Here is an 18352-nt window from a genome sequence, read left to right on the forward strand (position 1 = left end):
CCCAAAAACCCGACTGGCTGGTGGCCCTCCTGGACAGGTTTGGGGACCACTTATCTAGACAAACATAATATTCTATCTCAATCACAATTCGGCTTCCGCAAGCACTTCAGCACAGAAACCCTCCTGATTTCGCTCACAGACTCCCTCCTCACAGGACTGGACAAAGGACACTCTTACATTCTTGCTTTGCTTGACATTTCCTCCGCCTTTGATATCATAAGCCACAACATCCTTGTTAATCGCCTCAAAGAAATTGGCATTTCAGATATCCCTCTCCACTGGTTTGAATCCTACCTCAAAAATAGGCAATACAAAGTTAATATTGGCAATAGGGAATCCCAAGCCCACAACCTATCACATGGTGTTCCCCAAGGATCCGCTCTATCTTCTACCTTTTTTAACATCTACATACTACCTCTCTGCCATCTCCTCTCCAACCTTGGTCTTACGCACTTCATATATGCAGATGACGTACAAATCATCATCCCCATTACAGATTCCTTGCACAACGCCATCAAAACCTGGGAATCTGCACTTACTGCCATCAACACACTCCTCACTAATATTAATCTAGCCCTCAACACTGACAAAACTGAAATCATTATTATATCTCCCCCCCACAATCATAGCTCCCGTTCCCAAACCCTCACCATCCCCCCCCCCCCCCCCCCCCCCCCCCCATCACTTCATCTCAATATGTGCAAGACCTCGGAGTTATCATTGACAAGCAAGTTAACCTAAAAAAATTTATCAACACTACAATAAAGGATTGCTATTTCAAACACCACACTTTAAAAAAATTAAAACCCCTTCTCCACTTCTGTGACTTTCGGACAGTACTACAATCCCCGATCCTCACAAAAATTGACTACTGCAATGCTCTACTTCTAGGCCTCCCCAAAAATGCAATCCTCCCACTCCAAATACTGCAGAATGCCGCTGCCTACATTCTCACTAACACTCGTAAAACAGAACATATTTCCCCTGTTCTCAAGGAGTTACACTGGCTTCCCATTGCTGCCCGGATATGCTATAAAACACTATCCATCATTCATAAATCCCTACATACACATGACATGCACTGGCTCAACAACTCACTACGCTTCCACATCTCCAAAAGACTCACTAGATCTCACTATACATCTACCCTTCACACACCACCCACCAAGTCCACACACCTTACCACAACAAAAGAGCGATCCTTATCCATAGCAGGGCCAGCAATCTGGAACGCTATGCCCACTGATCTGCGGCAAGAGTTCTGCCCAAAAAAATTCAAACAAAAACTTAAAACATGGTTATTCAAACAAACCTTCAACTAACCCCATACCTCTGATCTGTCCTCTCTTCAGGAAATCCCAGTCTCCACCGACTTACTATTTCGTATGATACCTTAGTACTCCACCTTCATTATGCTCCTGCACATCCTGTATTATAGTTATCAGTGCTGTAATGTAATGTTACTGATCATTACTGTTACATGTTACCAGTTCTGTTATGTAATGCCACCAGTACTGTTATGTAATGTTACCAGTACTGTTATGTAATGTTATTTTTCATTTTTGTCACCAGTTCCCAGTTCCCATTACTGTTACTAGTTCTCTGTAATGCTACCATGCTGTATATCTTGTTCCATGTAAACCGATATGATGTTTCCCTATGAATGTCGGTATAGAAAACCTTTAAATAAATAAATAGATAAATTCACCTCCAACTACCAGCAGAGGTTCAGAACCAGCTCCAATGGTGGCTACAGGAAGACCACCTAAGCAGAGGAGTAAGCCTATCCCCACCGAACTGGATATTGCTCACCACGCATGTGAGCCTGCGAGGGTGGGGAGCCCACTGTCAGGAACTGATGGCCCAAGGACAATGAAACAAGACAGAGGCAGAATGGAACATAAACCGCCTGGAAGCACAAGCAGTCAGACTAGCGTGCCTGCGATTCAGCCACAGACTCCATGCGAATCAATCAGGATAATGTTGGACAACGCGACAACAGTTGCTTACATCAACCACCAGGGAGGAACAAAGAGCCACCAGGTGTCTCTGGAAATAGACCCCCTCATGGCATGGGCGGAGATAAACCTACAAGGGATCTTGGCCTCCCACATCGCAGGAAAAGACAATGTCTCAGCAGACTACCTCAGCAGAGAGAGCCTAGACCCGGGGGAATGGACCCTGTCGACCACAGCCTTCCAACTGATAGTAAATCGCTAGGGCCTTCCAACCATGGATCTACTGGCAGCCCATCTCAATGCCCAAGTTCCCAAGTTCTTCAGCCGCAGACGAGAACCACAATCCCAGGGAATCGACGCTCTCATCCAGAGGAAGACCTTCTGTACGCCTTCCCTCCATGGCCACTAGTGGGCAGGGTCATCCGCAAGATAGAGCATCACAGGGGGCTAGTTCTACTAGTCACCCCAGACTGGCCAAAACGACCATGGTACACAGACATGCGAAGACTACTTGTGGGGACCCCTTTGTGCCTACCTCCACACAGGGACCTTCTCCAGTAAGGCCCGATCCTCCATGAAGATCCATCTCGATTCTCTCTTACGGGATGGCCCTTGAGAGGACTACAAATCAGAGGTAAAGTATAAGTTATGGCATAGAACTTATCTATTTAATTCTGATTTGTTTGGTATTGTTTACTGAGGTTTCAGAGGATATGCATGTAGTTGTTTACCTTGAGAGGACTAGCATGAAGAAGCGCGGTTACTCAAAGGTCGTGATTGACACCCTGCTCCGAGCGCGCAAGTTCTCCACATCCCTGTCTTACATACGGAGAGTATTCAAAGCCTGGTGTGAGGACCACGGGATCCACCCGCGGATAGCCAAAATTCCCATGATCCTGGAGTTCCTGCAGGACGGGATGAAGAAGGGGTTGTCACTCAACTCCCTCAAAGTCCAAGTTGCCGCATTGGCCTGCTTCAGAGCCAAAGTGGATGGTATCAGACTATCAACTCATCCAGATGTATCCCGCTTCCTGAAATGGGTTAAACAACTCCGACCACCCCTAAAGTGGCCGGTGCCTATATGGAATCTCAATCTAGTACTAGACTTCCTAGCAGGGGCCTCCTTCAGAACAACACGCGGTTTGTCACTACACCTCTTAACTTTAAAGACGGCATTCTTGGTGGCAATATGTTCAGCTCGTCGCATCTCCAAACTTCAGGCACTATCCTGTTGGGAACCGTTCCTTAGGTTCACGCCTGGAACCATATAACTGCGCACTCTCTCCTCCTTCGTACCGAAAGTGGTTTCCCAGTTTCACATGAACCAAACCATCTCACCACCATCTCCAGATGATCATAAGGACTAGGAAGACTCACGCTTTCTTCGCCATCTGAATGTCGGCAGACTTCTGGTCCGATACCTGGAAAGATCTGAACCTGTGCGCAAAACGGATCATCTGTTCGTTCTTCACAGCGGGAAGAAACAAGGGGAAGCGGCATCGCAGGCGACCATAGCCCGCTGGATCAAAGAAGTAATCAAGGCAGCCTACATAGAGGCAGGAAAGCCCTTACCTCTACAGGTTAAGGCTCATTCTACGAGGGACCAGGCAGTTTCCGGGGCAGAAACCAAGCTGCTGTCGCCAGCTGAGATCTCTTCTGTTCTACCGCCTGGATGTTCAGGCCAGGGAGGACACAGCTTTCACAAAGGCAGTACTAAGTGGGCCACGGGCAGCCTCCCACCCTGTTCGGGAGTAGTTTTTGTTAGGGATGTGAATCGTTTTCCATATCGTCTTAACGATAGAAATCGTGTGGCAGGGCAAGAAAATCGTCTTAGGCACGATTTTTTAGTTAAAAAATCGTTAAAAATCGTTTTTTCCGATTAGTGCGCACTAACTCGAGTTAGTGCGCACTAACGGGAGTTAGTGCGCACTAACTGGGAGTTAGTGCGCACTAACTGAAAATGATACAATTTGACACTTTTCAGGTCAGTTTAGGAATGAATATGTATTCCTATTGGCTGCTCTCTTATTTATTCATGTTACCAAGTTTCCTACTGACAGTATATGGGGGATGGGAAATGGAAACAGTTGGTAGCTTGACAAAACAAGTAATGTGATCAGTCAATGTGACTAGAACTTGTGCCCTAACCCTGATACCAGGGGTATTGTGATCTTCCTGCACACAGTGCCCTATCCCTATTAATACCAGGAGTGTTGTGATCTTCCTGCACACAGTGCCCTATCCCTAATACCAGGGGTGTTGTGATCTTCCTGCACACAGTGCCCTATTCCTGATACTGGGGGTGTTGTGATCTTCCTGCACACAGTGCCCTATTCCTGATACCGGGGGTGTTGTGATCTTCTTGCACACATCCCGATATCAGGGATAGGGCACTGCGTGCAGGAAGATCACAACACTCCTGGTATTAATAGGGATAGGGCACTGCATGCAGGAAGATCACAACACTCCTGGTATTAATAGGGATAGGGCACTGCATGCAGGAAGATCACAACACCCCTGGTATCAGGGATAGGGCACTGTGTGCAGGAAGATCACAATACCCCGGAGGAGTGAGGGTCAGGCAGCTCCCCCCTGTCTGTGAAGCCAGCCTCTCACTAGTAATGCAGGGAGGGAGCTGTCTCAGACTTCACCATCCTCCCCCCCCCCCCCTTACCCACACACCATTCACTAGCTGGGACATGGGGGAAGTCAGGAGTGAGGGTCAGGCAGCTCCCCCCTGTCTGTGAAGCCAGCCTCTCACTAGTAATGCAGGGAGGGAGCTGTCTCAGACTTCACCATCCACCCCCCCCCCCCCTCACCCACACACCATTCACTAGCTGGGACATGGGGGAAGTCAGGAGTGAGGGACAGGCAGCTCCCCCCTGTCTGTGAAGCCAGCCTCTCACTAGTAATGCAGGGAGGGAGCTGTCTCAGGCTTCACCATCCTCCCCCCCCCTCACCCACACACCATTCACTAGCTGGGACATGGGGGAAGTCAGGAGTGAGGGTCAGGCAGCTCCCCCCTGTCTGTGAAGCCAGCCTCTCACTAGTAATGCAGGGAGGGAGCTGTCTCAGACTTCACCATCCTCCCCCCCCCCCCTCACCCACACACCATTCACTAGCTGGGACATGGGGGAAGTCAGGAGTGAGGGTCAGGCAGCTCCCCCCTGTCTGCGAAGCCAGCCTCTCACTAGTAATGCAGGGAGGGAGCTGTCTCAGACTTCACCATCCTCCCCCCCCCTCACCCACACACCATTCACTAGCTGGGACATGGGGGAAGTCAGGAGTGAGGGTCAGGCAGCTCCCCCCTGTCTGCGAAGCCAGCCTCTCACTAGTAATGCAGGGAGGGAGCTGTCTCAGACTTCACCATCCTCCCCCCCCCCCCCCTCACCCACACACCATTCACTAGCTGGGACATGGGGGAAGTCAGGAGTGAGGGTCAGGCAGCTCCCCCCTGTCTGTGAAGCCAGCCTCTCACTAGTAATGCAGGGAGGGAGCTGTCTCAGACTTCACCATCCTCCCCCCCCCCCTCACCCACACACCATTCACTAGCTGGGACATGGGGGAAGTCAGGAGTGAGGGTCAGGCAGCTCCCCCCTGTCTGTGAAGCCAGCCTCTCACTAGTAATGCAGGGAGGGAGCTGTCTCAGACTTCACCATCCTCCCCCCCCCCCCCTCACCCACACACCATTCACTAGCTGGGACATGGGGGAAGTCAGGAGTGAGGGTCAGGCAGCTCCCCCCTGTCTGTGAAGCCAGCCTCTCACTAGTAATGCAGGGAGGGAGCTGTCTCAGACTTCACCATCCTCCCCCCCCCCTCACCCACACACCATTCACTAGCTGGGACATGGGGGAAGTCAGGAGTGAGGGTCAGGCAGCTCCCCCCTGTCTGCGAAGCCAGCCTCTCACTAGTAATGCAGGGAGGGAGCTGTCTCAGACTTCACCATCCTCCCCCCCCCTCACCCACACACCATTCACTAGCTGGGACATGGGGGAAGTCAGGAGTGAGGGTCAGGCAGCTCCCCCCTGTCTGTGAAGCCAGCCTCTCACTAGTAATGCAGGGAGGGAGCTGTCTCAGACTTCACCATCCTCCCCCCCCCCCTCACCCACACACCATTCACTAGCTGGGACATGGGGGAAGTCAGGAGTGAGGGTCAGGCAGCTCCCCCCTGTCTGTGAAGCCAGCCTCTCACTAGTAATGCAGGGAGGGAGCTGTCTCAGACTGGTATCAGGGTTAGGGCACTGTGTGCAGGAAGATCACAACACTCCTGGTATTAATAGGGATAGGGCACTGTAAGAGATGACTGTAGTAGATTGAATAAAGATCTGATGTTTCTGCTCTCCTCACACCAAACAAAAACAACACACAAGCAGAGAAGCCCTTCTTACAAAGCTGAGCTAGTGAGTTAAGTAGGAGGAAAAGTAAACATACTGGTGCCAGTGTGGCTACTTAAAAAATACACTTACCAACAATCAATTACATATATTTGAACTGTGTACAGTTCCAGCCAGGACCACCTTTCTAAAATGCACAGTGATTGGCAAATTCAACATGCACTAGCATTTCAGGTGCCTGCTAACAAAAATAATAAACAAACAAGTTCTAGTCACGTGAGTGCTGATCATTACATTACTTTTTTTGTCAAGCTTCCAACTGTTTCCATTTCACATCCCCCCAACCATATTGGTAACATCAATAGATAAGAGCACAGCCAGCCAATAGGAATACATACATACATATTCATTCCTAAGTGACCTTTACTGACCTGGGAAGTGTGAACACTTTGTTTCATTTTCTGTTGGTGTTCGTTAGTTTCCAGTTTCATTTCCCATCCCCCCAACCATCACCTCAGTGGTAACCTTGGTAATATCAATAGATAAGAGGGCAGCCAGCCAATAGGAACACATATTCATTCCTAACTGACCTTCAGTGACCTGGAAAGTGTTTATTTGTATCATTTTCAGTTAGTGCGCACTAAATCGAGTTAGTGCGCACTAACTCCCCGTTAGTGCGCACTAACTCGAGTTAGTGCGCACTAACACGATTTAACGATTTTTAACGATAAATCGTTAGAATTTCTATTGTATCATGTTCTATAACGATTTAAGACGATATAAACATTATCGGACGATAATTTTAATCGTTGAAAAACGATTCACATCCCTAGTTTTTGTACATCCCATTGGTCCTGAGTCCATCTAGCTACATGCTAGGAAATGGAGAAATTAATTACCTGATAATTTTGTTTTCCTTAGTGTAGACAGATGGACTCAGCATCCCGCCCATGGCTTCCCCAGAAAAAGGAGAACCTTGGATGGCAAACCTCGAGACTAAACAAATACGGGTAAGCCATGGCCTTCCCCTAGTTCAAGACACCTGCAATTATTCGGTGTCCGCGTTAATCAGTTGAGTGCACTGGCGGTCTCCAGTTTGGAAATCAGTTGAACCAGTCAAGTTTGAATCAAGTTTAAGCAAGTTATTTAAGCAAAGATATATCCACATTGGCTTTTTGAAGACTATACTGAGGAAGTGAGGTCAGTGCAGGGGTATATGTACCCAGGATGACGTCAGCTTTGAAATCTGACTCTGTCTCCCATCTGCTAGCAGAATAGCACAATACCCATTGGTCCTGAGTCCATCTGTCTACACTAAGGAAAACAAAATTATCAGGTAAGTAATTTCTCCATTAGAGTTCTGAAGATTCAGATAGTTGAAAAATTCCCAAAAGCTTTCTCAAGAGCCTGTCAATAACAAAAAGACATCATCAATAATTCATAGCCATAAAAGGCAATTAGCCCAAAAGGATGAGGAACATACATGTTTTTCCCTCAAAACAAAATCAAATAGGTAGGCAATATCTGGGGCCAAAGTGGCCCTCATTGCCATACCTTTTAGCTATTTATAAAGATCCCCATTAAATTCAAAATAATTCTCAGTTAATGCAGTGGTGTACCTAAAGTATTTGGCACCTGGGGCAGATACTTCCTTTGGCACCCCGAATATATAATTAAAATTTCCTCAACTTCAATAAAATATTTCAAAACAGCAGATACATCAAATAATACCCATTAATTAAAACTAATAAGGATTTTAAAAATCTCCCGCTCTCCATATCTGTCATCCTAAGATTGTAGTAGACTGGGGGCACACAAGCACACACATTCGCACAATATGCTCCCTTTCTCTCTCTTTCTCACACACACACACACACACACACACATGCTTGGTGAGACAGAGAGGGAGCACGTGTGTGTGTGAGAGAGAGACACACACTTTCTCTGTCTCTCTCACACACACACTTCCTCCATCTCTCTTTCTCACATATACGCACTTCCTCAGTCTCTTTTTCTCACATGCTAACATGCACACATGTGCTTCCTCTGTGTGTCTCTCTCACACACTAACACATACACACATGCAGACAAAAACTGAACTGGAAACCACAACAAGCCAGATTCTGTATGCAGTGCAACAATGGAAAAGCAGAAAATCACTATTCCTCAAAACAATATGTTAAAGAAATATAAAACAATCAGAATAGTAAAACCGTATTAAAAATATACATTTAAAAAGCTGAATAGAATAACATTCAATAATTAGAAGCTCCTGTACAAATTTTCAAAAATTTCCTAAACATTGATAAAATATTTCAAAACGGCAGACACATCAAATAACATCCAATTATTTAAATCTAAGAAGGATAAATAAAAATCCTTCTCTCTCCATACCTTGAAACTTTTTTCATTTCCAGCCACCCTGAGATTATCCTGGACTAGTGGGGAAGGAGGAGGGTGCAAGGGCTTTATCCTCTCTCTTTCTCATACATACACACTAACACATGTTCATTCTTTTCTCTCTCATATACACTCTAACACATATGTTCATTCTGATGTATACTCCCTCACATACACATGCTCATTCACTGACTCACTTCTCCTCACATACAAGCACAAGCTCTCACACTCTGTGATTCTCTCTCCCTCACACATATACACAGGCACTGTCTCTCTCTCTCACACACACACACAAACACAGATGTTCTCTTACACTCAGTCTTGCTCTCTTTCTTACACACATAAGCACTCTCTCATGCTCAGTGGCTCTTTCTCCCTCACACACAATAGCACACAGGCACTCTCTCACAATTGGTGCTGTTCTTTCCCACACACACACAGGCAGACTTTCACACTCAGTGGTTTTCTCTCCCTCACACACTCATACTCACATAGGCACTTTCTTATGGTCAGTGACTCTCTCCCCCACACACATACATACACACAGGAACCCTGTCATGCTCAGTGGTTCTCTCTCCCTAACACAGCATACACACAGGCTCTCTTACACTCAATGGGGTAGATTTTCAAAGGGTTACGCGCATAAGATATGCACGTAACCTCTGAAAACCTACCCCTGCGCGCGCAAGCCCTGGGATGCACGTATGTCCTGGGGCTTTCCAAAATGGGCGGTCCGGGGTGGGGCAGGGGGCGTGGCGGCGGTCCGGGGGTGGTCCCGAGTGCTCCAGCACAGCAGCCTGTGTCGGGGCATGGAGCGCCGGCAGCCAGCCGGCGCGCGCAAGTTACGCCTGCCTCGGGCAGGCATAACTCCTGAAAAAAAGGTAGGGGGGGATTTCGTTAGGGCTGGGGGGTGGGTTAGATAGGTGAAGGGAGGGAAAGGTGGGGGGGATTGAAAAAAAGGTTCCCTCCAAGGCCGCTCCAATTTTGGAGCGGCCTTGGAGGGAACGGGGAAAGCCATCGGGGCTCCCCTTGGGCTCAGCACGTGCAAGGTGCACAAGTGTGCACCTCCTTGCGTGCGCGGACCCTGGATTTTATAACATGCGCACGGCAGCGTGTGCATGTTATAAAATTGAGTGTACATTTGTGCGTGCCGGGTAGCAGGCACAAATGTACCCCGCGCGCGTAACATTTAAAATCTGCCCCAATGGCTCTCTCTCCCTCTTTCTCACACGCACTCAAGGTCTCCCCCTTTCTTATCGACCTTTTCAATTTCAGACGGCCCTGTCGAGTTTCATCTTTTGTCACTGGGGCCTTACCCTGCCTCATGATAGAACTGTCCTTGATTTATATAAATTCAATATAACAATTGTAATTGATAGCTTCCAAGAGTAATTACAAGTATGGAAGGAACTCTCACTTTTTCTCTTTGGGAGAAGCGCTTTGTTCAAAATGGTGTTGTACAGATTGCAGATGCTGCCATGCTGGCTTTTACATAGGGATGTGATTAAGTTAAAATCATTACTTTCAAGTTTTCTATGGAAAGCTAAAGCTAGATGGTTCAGTTATGAAACCTTGATGAATGCAAAATCTTATGGAGGCCCTAATCCAGCTGGAGTTTCAATTTTACAATGCAGCATGTCAATTATGTTTTGATTGGGAATGATTCATAGATGAAATTAAATTTTGCACTCCTAATTTAGTAACATTGTAGGGCTGATATTCAGCTATCCAGTTAACTCATCAGGGATATTCAGTGGCGTTGCTGCACCATTAAATATCCCCAGCTATCTTAAAGTTAGCTGGCTACGTCTAACTGGCTAACTTTGGGATAGCCCTATGTGCCGACCAGAGATAGCCACATTAGTTATGCGGCTAACTCTGAATAACTTATGTGGCTAACTCTGGCCCATCCCAAAATGCTTCCCACCCGCCCAAGACCACCCCTGAATTATGAGCATACGGCGATGATTATCAGCCTCACCACGGGGAATATTGCATTTACCTGAGTCAAAAATGCCACCTCTTTTAAAATCATATCTTTCATTAAGTACAATTAAACAAGCTTGTATACATTTATGTCACTGATGGGGTATTTTTATGCATGATATCTGGATTTCTGCCATAAATTGGGATTTATTATTTCTCCTTGGAATGCATAATAGTGTTTTGTCATGTGTGGCAAGGGCTGGGAATAAAAGATTTCAGATCTTTATTGTATAGCTCAAGATACAACGAACTTTTTTGAACAATTAAAAACTGATTTCAAAATCCCTAACCAAACATTTCTGTGCTTATGTGCAGGCCAGACATTGGGGTGGATTTTCAGAGCCCTGCTCGCCTAAATCCGCCCAAAACCGGGCGGATTTAGGCGAGCAGGGCCCTGCGCGCCGGTGAGCCTATTTTACATAGGCCTACCGGCGCGCGCAGAGCCCCGGGACTCGTGTAAGTCCCGGGGTTCTCCAAGGGGGGCGTGTCGGGGGGCGGGCCCGGTCGTCGTGGTGTTTAGGGGGCGTGTCGGCAGCGTTTTGGGGGCGGGTACGGGGGCGTGGCTACGACCCAGGGCGGTCCGGGGGCGTGGCCGCGCCCTTCGTACCCGCCCCCAGGTCGCGTCCCGGCGCGCAACAGGCCCGCTGGCGCGCGGGGATTTACTTCTCCCTCCGGGAGGCGTAAATCCCCGGAGAAAGGTAAGGGGGGGGTGTAGACAGGGCCGGGCGGGTGGGTTAGGTAGAGGAAGGAAGGGGAAGGTGAGGGGAGGGCGTTAGAGGATTCCCTCCAAGGCCGCTCCGATTTCGGAGCGGCCTTGGAGGGAATGGGGGGAGGCTGCGTGGCTCGGCGCGCACCGGCTATACAGAATTCATAGCCTTGCGCGCGCCGATCCAGGATTTTAGTGGATACGCGCGGCTCTGCGCGTATCTACTAAAATCCAGCGTACTTTTGCTGGCGCCTGATGCGCCAGCAAAAGTACGCCTATTCGCGTTTTTTGAAAATCTACCCCATTGTGAGGTGAATTTTAAAAGCCCAACATGCGCCTTAATTAGGGGATGCATGAAGAAGTTGGGCTTGTGCAGACTGAGCAGATTTTAAAAGCCGCTGAGACACGTGGATATCTCCCTCAGCGAGTACATCTCAGAAGTTTTCAAAAAGGGGTGAGGTGTGGGTGTGGTCTGAGCAAGGCATGTGTGTTTTGGGCCGTGAAACAAAGATGTGCGCATAAATACTGACATGACCCCGGCATGCTCCAAGGCCCCCTGCTGCGTAATTTTACTTCTGCTATGAGTGCCATGTAAGTTAAAATGTAATGAAAACTAGGCAGATCTGTGGGGTTTTAAGGGTCCGGGCTAACTGGGGGGAGTGAAGGCGATCAAACCAGAGGGGTTGGAGGAACTATCCCTTAACTGTATGAACTGGAGATGAACTGGTAAAACTGGGAATGGTGTCGGTACGTGCCCATTTTAAAATTCCCTGATTTAAACAGTTGAAGTGGGATTTGTGTGCACATGTGCGCGCCCACTTAAAATTTGGCACCCATGTGCGCATGGCCAGGCTATTTTATAACGTGTGCTTTTCAGCCACTTCAAAGTGGATCATGTGATAGGGGCCAAAGGCTGGTTGGTGCTACTTTGTAAAACAGCAATGACTGTCCTAAAACCTAGGGGATGCTCGAGGCCCGACTAGACTCCAGAGATGGCCACTAGACTACCAGGACAAACAAAGGAGAACTGTTACTGCACTCAGCATCAATAATACACAAAGAATAAGTGCAGAAAAGTTTATTGGTCCATATATAATGTTTCATAAATAAACATTTAATATTTCAGAAATGTATAAATGTAAAATGTATAAATGTATAACTGTATAAATGTAAGTCTAGACCACCAGGGGCATAATCTAAGATATTGGAGGGTTCTGGAGGATGGGCTAGGGTGGGGGTGGCATAACTGGTAGGTACTGAATCAGGGGGAGTTCACCAAGGAGGCGAGTGACTTTGATTCAAGGAGAGGAGTTTGGGAAGGCGGATGGGGTGTCTCTGCGTAATTTACAAAACAATTTTTTACATTTTTATATCTTTGGGTCACTTCTACAGGCAGTAGGGCGTGGGTCTTCTTGGACCCTCTGGGTAAATTTTACATGTTTGGGGGGGGGAGGGATTGTTTTGGGCTGCTGGTAGCCCTTTAAGACATTGGCGGCCCCGTGCGAAGGGCCCACCATCACAAATTTTTCCCTTTTCCTTGCAGAGTTTTTCTGCGAGAAAATATCGCAGGGAGCCGCTGTGATAGTTTTTCGTGAGAAAGGAAATAAACCGTGGAAATACCCCCATGATAAAATATTGTGGCCTAGTAAGTGACCCCCCTACGTTTGTACCTGAGTCAATGGAGGAAGAAGTTATTTGCCCAAGGTCATTATGAGTGGCAGTAGGGTCATTCATCAAAATGTGATAATACCATAATGCATGCGTTATTTTTCACATCGTGAGATACATATGCAAATTTTGAAAATTTAGTCAAAGGGGAGGAGTTTATGAAAATGAGGGGTATTTTTTTCCTGGCATTAAGCTGTGCAATATGCCTGTTTTGAGAGAGAGAACCTCTGGGGTGGCACCCATATTTGTCATCTATTTATACCACTTTAGGAGGGTCAACTTGTTTATGGTTTATGGTTTATTTGGTTTTTTATACCGTCACATCAGTAAAAACCTTCACAACGGTGTACAATCATTTAAAAGTCAAAGAAATACAATAATAATATAAAAGAGTAATAACAGCTAAAATATAAAGAAGGAAATATAACATTATTAATAGCTGTTAAAATTAGACTAAAAGTACTATATAATAAAAATATATGTTTATAATGCTAAAAATTGTGGAAGCATAGCTAAAATACAATAAATAAATAAATAATAAGTAATTCGAGGTAAGGTTTTGCTGGTAGTCTAGGATTTGGGGGCTAGTTTTACATGTACAGTCAGAGGTACAAACAGCACAGTACACATCAGTGAACATTTGATGTGATTTGGAATCAGGAAAGGTACACAAAGATGAGATTTCTACATTGTAGTCTCGCCCTAGCTTGATGCACTCTCTGCCTAGATGCTAAAAATAGGATACATTGCAGTAACTCAAAAATTATCCTAACCACACCCCTTTTTTAAATTATGGGCACTATTCATGTGAAATTTATAGCAAAATGATGAATCTAGGTCCAAGTTTGTAGCCCACTGCTCTAACCACTAGGCTACTTTTTCACACTACAAGAAAGAGATGGACCCACTTGCTCTTTTGTTTTTAAATCTTTTTTTGATCTGTGTAAGACAATGTCATTGTATTTGTGGTTGCAGCATATAAATAAATGTTTAAAAAAAGACATTATGCAATATTTCAAAACAACAGGATGATGATCCTCATACTATTGCAAGGGTAGGTAGTTCAGGTCCTGGAGTGCCACAAAGAAGTCTGGGTTTCAGGATATATACAGTGAATATGCACAAGATATAATTGCGTACAGGGGAGGCAGTTCATGGAAATATTCCTCATACATATTCATTGCAGATATCCTGAAAACCAGACATACTGTATTTGTAGCACTCCAGGATTGGAGTTACCTATACCTTTCTTATTGTTTTGGAATATTTAATTTATACAAGCCTATCTAGAAAAGAAGAGTTAGAGAGTACAAGACCTGGAATGGGAGTTCATGGATAGACTGATGGGAAAGGAAAAATATCTTGTTAAAACTGGTATATAAAACAACCCATTGGTTGATGTGCCCAGGGATTTATTTATTTATTTAAAAGGTTTAGACTCCACACTCTAGAAAATTTGCCTGATGCAGTTTACAATATAAAAAGATTCATAATTAAAACAAAATATAACATTCATGACCAACAAAGTAAAAAATTCTGCATTGACAAATTGTATATTTGCATGCTAGATGGAGAAAGTACAATAGTAACAAGAGAAAAGTGAGGCAGAATATGCGAGGAGACTGAGCATCAAGAGGAGGTTTTAGGTATTAAAATCCTGTTTAAACACAAAGGGGCGGATTTTAAAAGACCTGCGCGCGTAAATCCTTCCGGATTTACGCGGGCAGGGCCCTCGTTTTGCATAGGCCGCCGGCGTGCGTAACGCCCCGGGACGCGCGTAAGTCCCCGGGCTTTCGAAAAGGGGCGGGAGGGGGCATGTCCGGGGGCGTTCCCGAAACGACGCAGCGTTTCGGGGGCAGGCCCGGGGGCGTGGTCGAGGCCTCCGGACCAGCCCCCGGGACCGGAGGACGGAGCGGGGCTGCCGGCTGGCGCGCGCAAAGTTAGGGGGGGTTAGATAGGGCCGGAGGGGTGGGTTAGGTAGGGGAAGGGAGGGGAAGGTGGGGGGAGGGCGAAGGAAAGTTCCCTCCGAGGCCGCTCCGAAATCGGAGCGGCCTCGGAGGGAACAGGCAGTGCGCGCTGGGCTCGGCATGCGCAGGTTGCACAAATGTGCACCCCCTTGCGCGCGCCGACCCCGGATTTTATAAGATACGCGCGGCTACGCGCGTATCTTATAAAATCCAGCGTACTTTTGTTCGCGCCTGGTGCGCGAACAAAAAAGATCTACTGCCTTTTGTTTTTAAGTTCCTTATAAATTCCTGAAGGTCAGAGGTCACTCGTAAAGCTTCAGGGATCACATTCCAGAGTTTTGGTCTGGCAATTAAAAAAGCACGGTTTCTTGTAATGTCCAGCCTAGCAATTTTTAAAATGGGAACTTCTATCTAATTTTTGAAAAAACATTTTGGGGAGGTGATTTCAGCCATAATATCCTTAGGGGAGGAAGGAGAGCTTCCTTCTTGCTCCCTGTGAAATCCCTGTAATATTATGAGCAGCGGGAGGCCCTCTCCGCAGTGCGATGCCAGTGGGAGCAGCCTACTCCTGACATAAGAGGAGGCGCTCTGCTGTGCGCCGCTACTAGCCTCTGGGCACTTTTTTCTTTCTTTCTCTTTCTCTTTTGTTTTTTTGCCATCGGGCAGCTTCATTCTTTTAACTCTCCCTCTCACTCTTCTTAATTAACTTTGCTGCAAGTTTTTGGTGTGATGGAGCAGCAACAGTTGGGTCCACTCCTTGGTGCAGACCCAGCTAAGCAGATAGCTGTGGGCCTGCCAGAACTTGATGCTATGCTGAGCCCCAGCGATTGTCCTCCTCCTCCTTTGCTGTTGAATTGAGGAGCAGTCTTGGATCAAATGTATCAACTGCAAGTGGGGCTTGTTTTTTACCCAGTACAGCTTTTCATCTTCTAATATTCATCAATCTGAAGATTCTTGGAAGTCCAGCTTTGAGAGTCCTGCCACAATTACTCTCAAGGATGTCTGGAAGGTTATTATTTTCTTAGAAAAAACAGTTAACTAAAAGATTAGACGATATTAATTTCTCTGTGGACTTGATAAGGTCAGCTTGCTGTGGTATGAACTGTTTCTATTAAGCATGGTGAAAAAATCCCAAACCTTGGCATCTCAAAATTCTCATCTTCAAGAATTTTAAGTTACTATGGTAAAAGATAGTGCTATGATTCACAGGCATTTTGAAATTTTTAAGAAGAGATCTCGTTTGCTTAATTTACCTATTCTCAACTCTCTTAAAGTTCCCCTTCTCTCTTCTTTTGATTTGGTTAAGAAATATATGAAAGAGGGCCTAGGAATTGCAGCAGAATCTTTTCCTTCCTTGGTTAAGGCTTATTATTTGCCTTTTAAGGCCAAACAAGATGTTGGGGGTGAGGAATTCCCTCTCCTAGGTCGGGTAGCCTTAATCTTACAAATTTCATTGAACAGTCTTCTGATGCTATACAAGATAGGGCTACAACAGTGATTACCTGTTTCTCTGAGTTAGAAAAGAATCTCATTATGAGATTTGTTTTTTTTCCCTGTAATAGCAAGTATTCTTTCATGGGCCAGAAAGTCTAGGTATTCCCAGATGTTTGTACACAAACCCAGGCTAGGGATGCTATGGGTGGCGATTGGGATATAGTTTTTCTCTTAGATACCCAGCAAATTGTATGGTAAACATTTTTGGTCACAATCATACTTTTTTTGAACCTAGTCAATTGAAAGCTCTTTTAGATGTTAAGGTTGTTCAGCCTTCCACATCAACTTCTGAGGTTTGTGACTACAAGATTGGTTTATATGAATGTGCTTTATGATCAGTGTATTCTTTAAGACTATTATTTGCGATTATTTGGTATGAGCTTCTGTTCTCCCTCTTTTGTGAATTTTGTCATTTAATACCTTTATGATTCTTTCTGTACATTTTTCTTCTATGGAATATGGAAGTGGTCATTAACCTATAATTTTTGTAAAGCGCTTAATGCTTGTATACATTTTAGGAAAATAGATAAATAAAAATTTTAAAAACACCCTTAGCTGATTTTTATAGCACCCTGCAATGACAAGGGGAGAGCAATTGGGATTATTGATTTCATTTAAATAAGACCGTGGATCTAGCTGATGAATGCTCATAATGCTCATAAGATCCATCACATGATTTTTGACGCTAAAGCCCTGTTTGCCTACGTCTCCAACCTAACTCAAATCCACTTACCGGACATACCGCTCAACCAAGCTCAAGAAAAAGCAGAGGAGCTGGCCTTCTTCTTCAGCAACAAAATCACTAACCTTCTAACAAAGTTGACGCCCAATACCTCTTCTCCTTCCAATACCTATCTCCACCCTATCAAAAACATCTCTCTCAACTCGTTCGAACCTATCACAACTTCAGAGATCCTAAGAGTACTGAAAAAAATGAAACCCTCGTCTCACCCTTTTGACCATATCCCGTCCAAACTACTTCTTCTTATTCCAGACACCATCTCCAAAGCTCTGGCAGACATTATCAACTGCTCTCTATCCCAAGGAATCTATCCAGACGACCTTAAAATAGCTTCCATCAAACTGCTCCTGAAAAAACCAAACCTAGATCCAGAAGACCCCACCAACTTTCGCCCAATCTCCAACCTCCCTTTCATAGCCAAGGTCATGGAAAAACTAGTTAATACTAAATTATCAGACTACCTTGAGGATCACAAAATTCTTTTCCCCTCTCAATATGGTTTCAGGAAATCATTAAGCACCGAATCACTTCTTATTTCCTTGACAGACTACATCATCATGGGCCTCGACAACGGTCAGGCCTATTTATTGATCCTCTTGGACCTCTCAGCCGCTTTTGACACTGTTAACCACGCTATGCTCCTAAACCAGCTATCGAACATCGGCATAACAGGCACAGCATTGGCCTGGTTCAATACATTCCTAAGAAATAGAGGCTACAAGGTCAAAATACACAACAAAGAATCTAAGCGCTACCCTTCATCTCTAGGAGTTCTGCAAGGCTCATCCCTCTCACCTACACTCTTTAACATTTACCTTCTCCCTCTCTGCCAGTTACTAACCAAACTGAACTTAAAATACTATTTATACGCTGACGACGTCCAGATTGTGATCCCCATCAAAAAAACCCTAGATCTATGGGAAACATGCCTTCGAAAAATCAACTCTCTCCTCTCCAATCTGAATTTAATCCTAAATTCTTCAAAAAAGGAACTCCTTCTCATATCCACGGAGAACGGCAACATCACTACAAATCCTTCAGCAAACTTACAAACAGCCCAAGTGAGAGATCTAGGAGCGATCATTGATAATCGGCTA

Source organism: Rhinatrema bivittatum, chromosome 1 (genome assembly GCF_901001135.1).
Source record: "Rhinatrema bivittatum chromosome 1, aRhiBiv1.1, whole genome shotgun sequence".
Lineage (NCBI taxonomy): Eukaryota > Metazoa > Chordata > Amphibia > Gymnophiona > Rhinatrematidae > Rhinatrema > Rhinatrema bivittatum.